Source organism: Castor canadensis, chromosome 13, assembly GCF_047511655.1.
Source record: "Castor canadensis chromosome 13, mCasCan1.hap1v2, whole genome shotgun sequence".
Lineage (NCBI taxonomy): Eukaryota > Metazoa > Chordata > Mammalia > Rodentia > Castoridae > Castor > Castor canadensis.
In genome coordinates this window covers 48,052,500-48,067,718 of record NC_133398.1, presented here as the reverse complement: position 1 = coordinate 48,067,718, position 15,219 = coordinate 48,052,500, and the positions used below count along the sequence as shown (strand labels likewise).

Below are 15,219 nucleotides of genomic sequence, written 5' to 3'. Positions count from 1 at the left end.
CCTTTAAATTTTTCTATATTGGATGATTTAGTTACCCAGTAGTATGTGATCAAATTTATCTAATATATAAAAGGAAAGAGATATCACATGATAAGTTTTAAGTGTACTTACACAAACAAGGTATAACAAAAATTAAATTAAGCAAAAATGTATGTATATTTAAACTACTTTCTCAGTTAAATAGAATAAAAATATTCCAAATGATATTGCTTTTGGGATTCACAATTAATTAGTGCCCAAGCATTTATTTTAGCTATATTTTAAATCATATCCAATTACTTAATGAGCAAATATTTGTGGTAACATTGCAGTCTTTGTAACTTAATTACATTTAAAATGCCAAATACAAAGCTTATTGGGAAGATAAATGGAGACGATCAGTTGTTTTAGAAATTGTGTGAATTCTGTCAGCTTAAGTGTGATTGTTCCTCCTCATAACAAGAACATCTTTGTCTAGTGCCATCTTTCTTGTTGGATTTTGGTGGGGATTATCTGTGCTACCAACACGTGTGATTTGCTTCTTTGATCCTGTCACAATTTTCAGAGGTGATCAGTTTTCCTGTTTTCTCACATTACTTCCCACATCCACTTAATGATTTAAGAAAATAGGTATTTTCTAGGTATATTTCTTTAGAGGTGACTTGAAAAGTTTTGTGAAATCTAAAATGTTACTTTTTTTTATAAGGTTGAAAAATTGGAGTGTAAGCCCTGAGCATGTATAGAAAAAAAGATAATTGTACAAAAATCACAAGAGCTTGGAAAAGACTAAATTTTACTAGAAGTACAGAAAAATAAGAAGTAGGAAAGAACCAAACATTATCAACTCAGCCAACCAGCAAATCATTAAAATGAATAAAGTTTAAATTAGTAAATACCTCTCAATAATAACCTTAAGTGTCTTAATCCTCTAATTAAAAGATGCAGAAATGGCTGAATGGATTAAAAAAAAACACAACTATTCTTACTATGATGTATTATAAGAACTTTTGTAAATGTCACAATGTGCCCCAGTACAACAATAAAAAATTAAACATACGCCTATGCTAAACCCCAGCAATTGTACTCTTAAGTATTTACCCAAGAGAAATAAAACCCCATGCACATTAATATACTTGTATAAGAATGTAGGTAGTAGCTTTATCTATCCCTGGTATTCACAAAGTGTAAAAAATCTAAATGTACTTCAACTCAGGAATGAATATACAAATTCATACAATGGGCTACTACTCAGCAATAAAGAGAAAGAAACTAATGGTCATGGACAAATCTAAAAAAATACACTGAGTCAAGGAAGGCAGACATAAGACTACATATTGTATGATTCATTTGTATCTTGTTCTAGAACAGGCCAAACTGACACATGGTGATAGAAAGTTGCTAAAGGGTTGTCTTGGGATGGAGGGTGGGAGGGTAGGGAGAAAGGTGGAAGTAAGGGCAAAAACACTCAGAGGAACTCCCCAAATTCATGAAAATTTTCTATATCTTTATTGGTACTACATGAAAATATGCATTTGACAAAACTTATTTCACTTGTGCAATTAAAATCTGTGTACTTTATTAAGTATGAATTGGTTTCAATAAAGTCTATTTTAAAAAAGAAGTACTTGTGATTTCACTACTCTAAATTAAAACCCTCCCCCAAAACAGTCACACATGCACACACACACACACACACACACACAGAGAGAGAGAGAGAGAGAGAGAGAGAGAGAGAGAGAGAGAGAGGAAACCCAACACAAAATTAGTAGATGGAAAAAAAAGTAAAAATCAGGGCAGAAACTAATGAAACAAAACTGAAAGAACAATTCAAAAGATCAATGAAACTGTGTTGGTTCTTTGAAAAGATCAATAAGATTAACAAACCTTTATCCAAACTAACCCAACGAAAGAGAGAGAAGATCCAAATTAGTAAATAAAATTAGAGACCAAAAGGGGATATTAACAGATACCAATGAAATTCAGAGAATCATTTGGGAATATTTGGGATAGTTTCATTCAAATAAATTGGAAAATCTGCAAGAAATGGATAAATATCTAGATATATATTTTCTACCAAAATTGAACCAAGAGGTTATGAAAAACCCAAGCAGATCTATGAGCAGCAAAAAGATTGAAGCACTACATCGGTCAATGAAGAAAAACCCAAGAATGGATGGATTAATTGCTGAATTCTGCCAGACCTTTAATGTGGAACTAATACCAAATTTCTCAAATTATTCCATAAAACAGAGAGAAAAAGAGTCTTTCCAAACTCATTCTATGAAGCCAATACCAAAAGCAGACAAGAATATATTAAAAAAAAGGAAGAAGGAAAACTATGATCAATTTTCTTGAGGAAAATAAATATACCTTTTCTCAATAATATACTTGCAAATTGAATTCAACAACATATTAAAAATATCATGGGCTGGGGATGTAGCTCCATGGTAGAATACTTGCCTAATATTCACAAGGCTGAAAAATAAATGATATACTATGATCAAGTTATCTTCATTCCAAAAAGGCAAGGATGGTTCAACAAATGCAAATCAATAAATGTAATAGAAGGTGGGAGTGATGGCTTATACCTCTAATCTCAGCTATGTGAGAAGAATGCAGTTGGACACTGACCGTGGGCAAAAAAGCACAGATCCTGTTCAAAGAATAAAGAAAAAAGGGCTGTGAGGTATGGATGAAGTTGTAGAGTACTTACCTAGCTAGCAAGCACAAAGCCCTGAGTTCAACACCCAGTACTGCCAAAAATAGATAAACAAATAAATAAGACATACTACAGTACATAAATAGAATCTAGGACAAAACTCACACTATCTTATAAGTACAGAAATAGGCTTTGACAAAATTCAACATCTATTTATGATAAAAACCCTAAGGAAACTAGGAATAGAAAGATCACACTTCAATGTAACAGAAAATATGAATGATAAACCTTTGCCAATCATTATGTTGAATGAGGAAAAAGTAAAAGCATTTCCTTTAAAATCAGGAATGAGAAAAGACTGTTAACTTCTTCCACTCTTATGCAATATAGTGCTTGAATTCTTAGCCAGATCAGTATGGCAAGATAAAGAAATAAGAAAAATACAAATAGGAAATGAAGAAGTCAAAATTATTCCTTTGTGCAGATGATCTGATCTTATACTTCAAAGACCTTAATTATTCCACCAGAAGATTCTTAGATCTGATAAACACTTTCCATAAAGTAGTAAAATGTAATATAATATTCCAAAACCAGTAGCCAGTAGCTTTTTATAGACTGATAGCACACAGAAAAAGAAAGCAGGAAAACAATTACATTCACAATAGCCTCAAACCCTTCCTCTAAGGAATAAACATAAACAAGGAGGTGTAAAACATCTATGATGAAAACTATGAAATACTGAAGAAAAAAACTGAACCAGACAGAAAATGGAAACACTTCCCATTTTTACTTATTAGCAGAATTATTATGAAATGGTCATACTACCAAAAGTGATCTACAGATTCAATGCAATTCCCAACAAAATATCAATGACATTCTTCATAGAACAAGAGAAAACAATCCTAATATTCATATGGAAGCAATAGCCAAAGCAATCCTGAGCAATAAGAGCAAGGTTGTAGGCATCACAGCACCTGATTTCAAATTACACTATAGAGTCATAGCAACAAAAAACAGCCTAATATTGGCACAAAACATGCACATGGACCAATATAATAGAGTGGAAGACACAGAAGTAAGTCCATAAAGGTATTGCCTACTGATTCTCACAAAGGAGCCAACAGTATATGCTGGAGAAAAGTCAGCCTCTTCAACAAGTGATGCTGGTAAAACTTGTCCACATGTAGAAGGCTGAAACTAGATCACTATGTTCCACTATATAAAAAGAAACAACTCAAAATGGGTCAAAGACCTTAATGTAAGAGCTAAAACTTTGAAACTACCAGACACATGCAATGTGTCAGTACAAATACAAATTAATATAGCCAAGTGGTCCAATAAATTAATGTGGAAATGGAAAAGAATAACTAGAATTAGTTCATCTATTAAATCTTCAAAAATATAAATTTGGTAGAGTAAGTCTGTTTTAAAAAATTGTCTTCAGTATATATTCTAAGAATTTTTTTCTCAACGTACAAGATTTCACCTGATGAGAATAGCAGAATTGTATCATCTTTGATACAAACACACAATTTATTTCAGAGCACGATACATGGGAACTATTCTGTCCCTAAGACATTGAATGGTATGGTACTCATGGAATTTGCCATATGAATTTGACTTTTTAGTGGCATACTAATTTAGAGGCAAAATGCTAGGAGATATGAAAGTTGATTGAGTGGTATAGTTCTTATGTAATCTGACTTGTCAAGTTGTTGGATAAGTATTGAATGGGATACAAACTTATTCAACAAAAATCACACCCCAAATCTGATGAAGGAATTGAACACAGAGTTTATGAAGCACCTTTACAATAATAATAATATAAAAAACATGGGCCAAATATTTAAATAGACATTCCACTGAAGAAAATGTTTCAACGTAAATAAGTGCAGGAAGAGGCTCGTCTTTACTTATTAAGGAAATGCATACTGAGATATCGCCATGCATCTGGTGGAATGGTTAAAATAAAAATGATTGAAAACAATAAGTGATGATGTGGTTGTGATGTAATTGGAAATCCTCTGTGCTGCTGATGAGAATTCAAAATGATACAACCACTTTTCAAACAGCCCTGACAGTTTTTTTTAAAAGTAAACACCTAACTATTTGATCTAGTAGTTCCACTTCTAGATTTTTAACCCAAATAAGCACAGGTGTCCACACAAAGTCTTCTTCTCAAATATTCATGGAAACTTTATTCATAATTACTTCAAACTGAAGAAAAGCTTAATATACATCATATAATAAATGGATACATACATTATGCTATGTTATAGAGCAATACTATGCAGCAATAACATGGAAAGAACTACAATTACTAGAGAAAACATGGATGAATCTCAAAAGCATTATGCTGAAGGAGATCAGATTCAGGAGACCACAAACTACATGATTCCATATATATTACATTCTAGAGAAAGCTAATGTATAGCAAGGAAGAAGAAATCAATGGATATGGGGACTGGATACAAAAGGAATTAAAGGAACCTTGTAGATGATAAAAATGTTCTCATTCTCAACTGTGGTGATGTTTACATGGCTGCAAACATTTGTCAAAACTCATCAAATTGTACATTTAAAGGAGTAAGTTTTGTTGGACATAATTATACCTTAATAAATATCAGTTAAAAAAAAAAGGAAAAAGACTTTGGCAGTCTAGTCTTTGAGTATGGGTGGGTACTCAGTTCCCTAGGAAGGGGTCAATAGTATGTTTTGGTGTTGAGAATGTTTCAGTGTGATTCAGCTCATTTGTAATTTTGAAAATCTAAAACAGTATAAGATTATTTATACTTCTGAATAACTTATTATAAGAAAAGTGGAGTCAGCTAATAGAATTTCTTTTGCTAAAAATCTTACTTAATTGCTCTTGTGCAACAGAAATACCTGTGCATGTTCTGGATGATGGATGAGGCTGAGGAAGCTGAGAAATCTTAAGAGGGGAGGAAAGACTGTATAGTCAAGGGTCCTTGAAAATGGTAATTTCTAATTAACAAAAATAAGCAATTCGAAGAGTTATATCCATCAAACAAAGACCAGTTTTGCATAAATCTAAGCCAATCAGAGTAAGCAGGTTCTTTTGGCATTACTTAGAAAATCTCTGGAAGTGCGGTCACACTTGCCACATTAGACTTGTACTTGAACTCAGCATAATTCAGAAGGAAATAAGACTAATAGGACTATCTTTATTTTTTATTTCCTTTCTTTTTTTTTTTAAGATTTTTTTTTTGTTTAAAAATATGGAACGCTTCACGAATTTGCGTGTCATCCTTGCGCAGGGGCCATGCTAATCTTCCCTGTATCGTTCCAATTTTAGTATATGTGCTGCCGAAGCGAGCACTTTTTTTAAGATTTTTACATTAACTTACATGTGTTTACATTGTTTGCTCCCCCCCACCCAGCTTCCAGACAGAACCTTTTCTACCCTCTTCTCTGATTTTGTTGAAGAGAAAACATAGGAGATAATAGGAAAGACATAGCTTTTTTGCTAATTTGAGATAAAGATAGGTATACAGAGAGAGATTCCTAGTGTTGCTTCCATGCACTTGTGTATTGGTTCATCTCTACCAGACCTCTTCACTTCTTCCTGGTCCCCTTCCCATAGTGGCCTCTGTCAGTTTAAGATTACTATATTAACTCCTCTACAGTGAGCACGTCAAACACTTTCAAGTTTTAGGTTTCCTTTCCTTTCCCTATTCCTCTTGTGCACGTTCTCCCCTTAGTGTGTGACCCACGTCCAATAATATTACTGCCTTTGTTTTAGGTCTATTATCCACATATGAGGGAGAACATGCAATTTTTGGCTTTCTGAGCCTGGCTAACTTCGCTTAAGATGTTTCCTAGTTCCAACTGTTTACTTGTGAATGGCAAAATTTCATTCTTCTTTGTGGCTGAGCAAAACCCCATTGCATATAAATACCACATTTTCTTAATCCATTGTTGGTAGTGGGGCATCTTGGCTGTTTGTATAACTTGGCTATTGTGAACAGTGCTGCAATAAACATGGGTGTGCAGGTACCTTTGAAATAACTTGAGTCACATTCCTCTGTGTATATCCCTAGGAGTGGTATTGCTGGATCATATGGCAGATCTATGTTTAGTTTTTAGAAACTTCCATATTGTTTTCTAAAGTGGTTGTACTAGCTTACATTCCCACCAGCAGTGTTATGAGGGCTCCTTTTTCCCTGTATCCTCACCAACATTTGTTGTTGGTGGTGTTCTTGATGCTATAGCTATTCTAACAGGAGTGAGGTGGAATCTTAGTGTGGTTTTGATTTGCATTTCCTTTAAGGCCAGGGGTGGTGAGTACTTTTTCAAGTGTTTTTTGGCCATTTGGACTTTTTTCCTTTGAAAAGTTCTGTTTAGTTCACTTGCCCTCTTCTTTATTGGTTCCCTGATTTTTGGGGAGTTTAGTTTTTTGAACTCTCTGTATATTCTAGTTATCAGTCCTTTGTCTGCTGTATAGCTTGTGAATATTTTCACCCACTCTGTGGGTGGTCTCTTCAGTATAGAGACCATTTCTTTTGTTGTGCGGAATCGTTTTAATTTCATGTAGTCCCATTTGTCCACCTTTTTCTTAGTTGCTGGGCTGCTGGAGTTCTACTGAGGAACTCTGTGGGTGGTCTCTTCAGTATAGAGACCATTTCTTTTGTTGTGCGGAATCGTTTTAATTTCATGTAGTCCCATTTGTCCACCTTTTTCTTAGTTGCTGGGCTGCTGGAGTTCTACTGAGGAAATCCTTGCCTATACCTATTATTTCCAGGGTATTCCCTGCTCTTTTGTGTACTAGCTGCAAGGTTTTGGGTCTGATATTAAGGTCCTTAACACACTTTGAATGGATACCAGTACAGGGTTGCAGGCTTGGATCTAGCTTCAGTTTTCTGTAGGCAGATAACCACTTTTCCCAGCAACATTTGTTGAAGAGGTTGTCTTTTCTCCATTGTATGTTTTCAGTGCCTTTGTCAAAAATAAGGTGGGCATGGCTTGTGGATTCATATTGGGGTAGGCCTACCTTTTTTGGGAGTAAGGAGATTCATATCGAATTGCCAAATAAATCCTCCAGTGGGTATTTAAGTAGTGGAAAATTTGGAGAATAAATAAGCCAGTATTTAAAAAAGATAAGCTTTTCTCATAATAAGAACTTGTGGCTTTATTACTGTCTAAGATCAATCCTGAGTGGTTTATTTTTATATTTTTACTTTAAAGTTTCATTTAAAGATGGTGGTTTACTTTTTTTTTTAATTATGTGATTTGGCATTTCTTGCATAAATTTGTAGCTTGTATTTTATTATCTTCTGGGTCTTTTTTTATAGCTAGCAGCTTATATGTTTGTTTCAAATACAATATGAATATTTTGCTACCTGATCACATTTTTTAGAAATACTAAATCAGTCCCCTTTTATATACCATAGTTAGAGTTAATTAGTGGGTTCCCTCTATAAGGGCATGAAAACAAATGTTCTTAAATTCTACACAAGCTCTGTGTCCTTCGGAAAGGGTAGAGTCTCCCTGACCAGTCAAGTTTTTGAGGACCTATCTTCATCAAGAGCATTTGACTATCATCTAAAAAAATTCCCCCAGTCAAATGTCATCTTTTCCCTGAACTCTACCAATTCCAGTATTATTTCAGAAGTTGTAAGAATTAGCATTTCATATAGAAGTGAAGATTCATTTTATGAAAGATTACCTTTGTGTTTTTGGTGCCTACTGTTGGTCAAAAATTAGTAGGCTCATAAGAAGAACAAAATTCTGTCATTTGCAGAAAATGGATGGAAGTGGAGATCATCATGTTAAACTAAATAAGCTAGATTCAGGAAGACAAGTATTACATTTTTTATCATATTCAGAATTTATGTTGAAAAAAAGACCTGAAAATAGAAGAGGGACTATTTGGGAAAGGAAAGGAAGCAGTGAAAGGGGACCAAGACGAAATGAATATGATCAAAGTACACTGTATACATGTATGGAAAGTCATATAATGAAACCCATTATTTTGTATAATTAATATATGCTAATAAAAATCAGAAGGTTCTTCCTATATATTTTTTGATCTCCCTCAAAATTGCGAGACAGGTAGAACCAAAGCTGATGTAAAGTGACTGGTTCAAGTTCATGTCTACAGGGATGCACCATGGCATTTAATCTCACATCTATCGGACTTCAAACTTGAAGACTTCCCACTGTCTCCTACAGAAGAGAAAAAGAAGGAGAAATTCTCAAAGTAAAAGAAGATAATATAATTTAAGTTTCCTGTACTGTGACTCTTGTAAGAATTTATAAAAACTTATAAAAAATTGAAATCACACACGTTCATGTCCACTTGTTTTTTTATATTCTGTTATATGCACATCAATAGATAAAAGAGACAAGATTTCATAAAATAAGATGTGGACATTTCTCAACATTTGATTAGTTTTCAATGTTTCCACAGAATTAAATCAGGTTTTCCTTTTGGCAATCCTGGTGTTCAAAAAGATGTGGCAAACACAACAATGGGATTGGACTTTGAGCACATGATAAAAGCGAGAGCACACAAGGGAGGGGTGAGGATAGGTAAGACACCTAAAAAACTATCTGGCATTTGTTGCCCTTAACACAGAGAAACTAAAGCAGATACCTTAAAAGCAACTGAGGCCAATAGGAAAAGGGGACCAGGAACTAGAGAAAAGGTTAGATCAAAAAGAATTAACCTAGAAGGTAACATACACACACAGGAAATCAATGTGAGTCAATGCCCTGTATAGCTATCCTTATCTCAACCAGCAAAAACCCTTGTTCCTTCCTATTATTGCTTATACTCTCTCTTCAACAAAATTAGAGATAAGGGCAAAATAGTTTCTGCTGGGTATTGAGGGGGGGGGAGCGGGAGGGGGTGGAGTGGGTGGTAAGGGAGGGGGTGGGGGCAGGGGGGAGAAATGAACCAAGCCTTGTATGCACATATGAATAATAAAATTTAAAAAAAACAAGATGTGGCATTATGGTTTTTATTTTGATATATATGTTGTTTTCATATATGTTTGTTTTTGTATCAAAAACAGACATATTTTTACACCTGTGGAGGAAATGAAGAATTACAAGTATATTTTGCTGTAATGGTGATCTCACTTAATCCAGTTCAGAGTGCATTTTATAGTCTACAGTACATGTAGGCAGTCTGGAGAAAGCCTGCAACTATTACCTAGGGGTTCAGTTCTGTACTTATAACGAACATCTCTGTAAAAAGTAATTTATCCAACTTCTGCTTGGTTATTTCTATGAAACTTGAGACAGCTATTAATCAGAACATTTTTGACATTATCTGGCACCATCAACTAAATTACATAAAGAAAAACTGAATTTCATATCCCTGTGAAGTGGGTGTATTAAATGCCATAGATTTTTTGGATGATTCATTTAAATTAAAATGGTTGAAAGCCTGTTGACAGAATCCAAAAGGAACTTGGCAGTGAGTTCCCAGTACAGGCTTTGAACAGATAGAATCTTTGCAGATTTTATTAAAGGGCATTTCATCCCCTTCTTGCTTTCTCCAATCAATGAAACAATTGTTATAGGAGATAATGGAAATTGATCCATGGACTACCTCAGTGCTTTTTTCATTTCGAATGTTTCTGATTCCATGCAGAGTTAAATATGTTTGAAGGACAGAATTAAAATAAGTTAAATTAATAGTATTTCTGGCTTTTTAGAGTTAGATATATTCATTCATCCATCCATCCAGCATTTATATATATTGTACCATCTCTCAAAGAGTTTATAATTTATAGGGAAAGTTAAGACATACATGTAAAATATAACAAAAGCAGAAAATAAATTCAACCAAAAAAAAAAAAAAAAGGGAAAGGGAGAAAAAAGAAAGCTATAAAAGAGTTAATCTAATCAAAGGATAATATATTCATCTGAGAAATACCATGATGAAGCCACTTTGTGTAATTAAAACACAATTGAAAAAAGAACACTATAGTCCAACTTCCTTGGTAAATATAAATGCAAAAATTCACAATAACATTCTTGCAAATTGAGTTAATCAACATTAAAAATCATATACCATTAAAAAAAAGAAAGAAACATCTAGTCATTTGTTATGTCAAATCAGAAAGAAGCATAACTTCTCAAATTAAAGATCAAGGAAGGCTTTCTAAAAGGGGTGGCATTTGCACTATGCCTATGAGATAATGATGGTGAGACAGGCAAGGGAATTCAAATTATAGGGAACAGACTGACCAAACATAGTAGGGAAAACCTGGGGTGTGTAAGGAGAATGGGGAGTTGCACAATTTGGCTTGAAGCAGGGTAATAAAATAGGGAAATAAAGTGTGGTGTTCGGGATGTGTTTCCATTCTGGATGCAATGCATGATAAGCTAAGGAATCTGGCTTTTATTCTACTAACAATTGGGACATCAATTGGCACTAATGCAGCAAATGGAGAACTCAGTGTACCATAGAGAATTCCAACAGTCTTGTGAGAAGTGTTAAGAAGTCATTTAACAGAACTTACTCTTTTTTTTCCCCTTTTTCTCTCTTTTCCCTTTTTCCTTTGATGTGTTGTCTAATGTGTCAAAAACAAACTTTCCAAGTTATGTCTAATAGCAATTCAAGTCAAATAAACATAATTAACACTGATTTTCTATTATGTGTAAGACACATTGTGCCAATTGGGAGATACTGATTCTTGAAACTTTGTACTAAATACTCCCAATTTCAGAGTGTAATCTTCTTACAATTAGGGGAAATATCCTCAACCAATCAATTAACACAACATTTCTTTGAAGTTTTTTGTTTTATTCAACATGTGACTTTCCTTGGACTTTAAACAATGTAAGTAAAATTCTTACTAATATTAAGGTGAGGTATAAACTTAACTTTGCACAAAAAGTCTTTGAGTAAAATTGACACTTGAGGAAGATGAATGCAATTTATACCATGGCCTTGTGTATACACTAAGAATACTTGTCCTATCTGGGTTCATTTCCCCCACTTTGGAGCACACAGGATACCAGATGTCCCATATCATTAAGAATCTTGCATATATATACAGGAGACGAAAATTAGTACACAGGCATCAAGGAGAGAAGAAAGCTTGGTGTCACCATCCATATTTGATCTTGCGATGTTAACATTATACTGTACTTTTCCTTTTCAAAGAGTTGATCTTATGAATGCTCTTGAATGCACATATCTTGAAAATCAGACTGTAATTTAAAAGGGCTCAAGGATTCACATTTATCATATTTAGAAGACGTTATTCAGACTAGTGATAAAAAATTTAAAGGTTTACCTTGTAGCTTGGCCTGATGCTACACATCTGTAATCCTAGCACTCAGGAGACTGAAGCAGGGGGATCCTGAATTTGAGGTCAGTCTAGGATACAAAGAAAAACATTGTCTCAATTCCCAACCCCCACAAAAGTTTAGTTTATAAACACAAACATAAAGACATTTTTACCACAATCTTTTTTCTAATGGGTCTTCCTGGTATTAGTTTTTTCCCTTACATTTTCTTAATATTAAAATGGTGTTCTTCTTAACGTTTATGAAAATTGGAACCTTTTATTTTGGCAAACATTGTTTACTCCAGTGGTTCCCAAACTAATATTTAAAGAGGAGATCATTTTCTCCACTAATTGTAAATTAAAAAGTTATAATTATTAATGCCAGTACTTAAGAGGCTGAGACAGAAGGACTGAGAGTTGTAGAGTTTTAGGCCAGCCTGGGCCATATAGTGAGTCAGTCTCAAAAAATAAAATAAAACAAAACAAACAAAAAAATCTCCATGGAAATGCAATGACAATATGTCACACAAGAAAGTGGGAAATTAAGTCAGTAGAATTATGTTAAAAATATATTATATACATAAATATATATATTCCATTAAAATATATTAAAAATATATAAACTCCATCTACTTTGGAATTGCATGTAATAAAATCTTAATAGCAGTTATCTTTAGGTATTTTCTGATTTTTTTAGAAGCAATAAAGGTAATTAAAATGATACTTAGGATTGTCTGCCAGTTTTTGGTATTAGGGTATTCATTTGTGAGGAGTTTGGTTGTGTTTATTTTGTCTTTTAGCAGCTGATGCTAGGTTGAACAGCTGTTCCTTCTATTTCCTATTTTTAGCTACTTTGCATTGATGTACCTTGTTTTGTAGTTTTGGTTTTGGGAGAAAGAACTACCAGCTTTGAAAGTAAAGCAAACCAGTCTAAACACATTTGTATTAGTCTCTCTTCTTGGTTTTATTCATATTCTCAGGTATGTGGTCACTTCAGGAAATGGGTATAGAAATATGTGAACCTTAATACTGGGCTGATGTATATGACTACCACATCTCAGTGGAGAAAATTCTGGTGTTCACAGCCAAGTCTCTTTCTCCACATATGGATATTTGCTCTTACCTAGAGATAATTGTCTATAGGTGACCTAAGACATACATACTCATGCTTTCTCTGAATATTCTCCTCCCCTGTCTTCTCTTACTTTTTAAGTCCCAATCCTATGCCTCTGGAATCATAATATAATCCCATCTTTACTTTTTCTATATTTTCTTTTGGGGTAGTGAATCTATTCATAGGGATGAATGTCACACTGTGTGGAGGAAAAGCAACAACAGAGCTATTTAAAAACAGCAATAAACAAAAAATTCCCATAGAGGATCAATGTTGCTTTTTTGGCATTTTAATCACTAAAGAATGTACGGTATATCATTACCTATGATTTATAAAAATAAAAATATTTTTCTTCCTTGTCTTCACATAAAATTTTATTGGACATTCTCTTTCAAAGTACTCACATCCCTACTGTGTAACTCTCAACTCAATTTGAGTTTCATATCTTGTCTACCTGTAAATGCCAATTTGAAGATAAAACAGTGAGAGTTACCACAGTGTACTGAAAAGGACACAGGCCTTAGAATAGCAGAACACAGACAGATCTGGCTATAAGTTCCCTCCCTTCTCCTTCACTTTGTGACTGTAGTCAAATCCTGTGACCTGTCTGAGCCTCAATTTCCTCATCTGTAAAGAGCAGATAATGATCCCAATCATAGTACACACAGAATATCTGATGTTCTTGGTAGCTACTATTGGAATTTATAAATGTGAAAGTATTTTATGAATTACAAAGTGCTTTCTACAACTGAGGCCAATAGGAAAAGGGGACCAGGAACTAGAGAAAATGTTAGATCAAAAAGAATTAACCTAGAAGGTAACACCCACACACAGGAAATCAATGTGAGTCAATGCCCTGTATAGCTATCCTTATCTCAACCAGCAAAACCCCTTGTTCCTTCCTATTATTGCTTATACTCTCTCTACAACAAAATTAGAGATAAGGGCAAAATAGTTTCTGCTGGGTATTGAGGGGGGGAGCGGGAGGGGGTGGAGTGGGTGGTAAGGGAGGGGGTGGGGGCAGGGGGGAGAAATGAACCAAGCCTTGTATGCACATATGAATAATAAAAGAAAAATGAAAAAAAAAAAAAAGAGAAAAAAAAAAACCAAAAAAACCCAAAGTGCTTTCTAGGTTGAGAATTAAGATCCTCCTCAGATACATATGCCTAAAGCTTTCAACATGACCAGACTTCCCTAAGACCCATACCTACTTTCCTTCTTTTTAGTTTATTTTGTGATATAACCACTGGCTTCATTTCCTCTCTTCTCTGGACTTTGCTGTCTGGTGGAGCTTCTTGAATGAATTACTGATTAAGCACTTACTGTATGTTTCCATGCACAAATGTGTGTATTCTAAATTTCTCTTTTTCTTCCTCAACCAGCACTAACCACAGTGCCTGTTCCAATATCTTATTCCTTCCTTCTTAAATGTTGACATGGGGATTTAATAGAAAATATGTAACATATAGGCCTTGATTCATATATCCTGGCTTTGGTGAAAGGATCTGAAATGAACTTTCGCGTTCCATTTGGTTTTAGTTCTGCCACTGACCATCTCTGGAAACTTTATATACACACATTTTTTTTTTACAGTCCAAAGATCATTTATGTTTTTTACATCTATTGCACCATGAAGTCATAGGGTGCAAGTTCTAGGAGATCAGGCTCCTGCTCATTCGTTCTCACAGTGAAACACCAGTAGGCTGGTGTTTCTGTTGAATCCAGGTTCTTTTCTCTTTGACTTCCTTCTTTCTCTGGTCATTTCCATCACACATTTCTGGAAGCCATCTCAGTTCTTAGGATATTTAATCTGCTCACTATGCAAATTAATTCTCTTGGCAAGAATCTTGCCCTTAACTTTCTTGTTCACAATAATGCCAACAGCATTCTGGATAACATTGTAGACACTTCCAATTTTGCTATGGTAACAAACATTTGTAGGGCATACCTTTTTCTTTTTTTGGTAGTACTGGGGTTTGAACTCAGGGCTTTGTGCTTGCTAGACAGGCACCCTACCACTTGAGCCATGGACCTAACCCAGATAATTCCTTTTTGAATGGTATCCATTCTCTTGATGTCTACAATATCACTCTTCATGTAGATTTGCATGCATGTGGCCAAAGAAACAACTGCATGTTTTCTAAAAGGGCTAGAAAACTATGTAGGGTTTTTCTCCTCTTTCCCTTTGTGTTTTTCAT

At 34.3% G+C, this 15,219-nt stretch overlaps 1 non-coding gene and 1 pseudogene across 1 annotated transcript; both read right to left on the bottom strand.

Annotated features, from left to right (window-relative positions):
• Positions 1-5,871: 5,871 nt before the first annotated feature.
• Positions 5,872-5,978, bottom strand: LOC141415874 (U6 spliceosomal RNA). Its single transcript, XR_012440825.1, has one exon. It is a non-coding gene; the product is annotated as a U6 spliceosomal RNA (small nuclear RNA).
• An 8,663-nt stretch (positions 5,979-14,641) lies between these two features.
• LOC141415459 (large ribosomal subunit protein eL21-like) lies at positions 14,642-15,219 on the bottom strand (annotated as a pseudogene).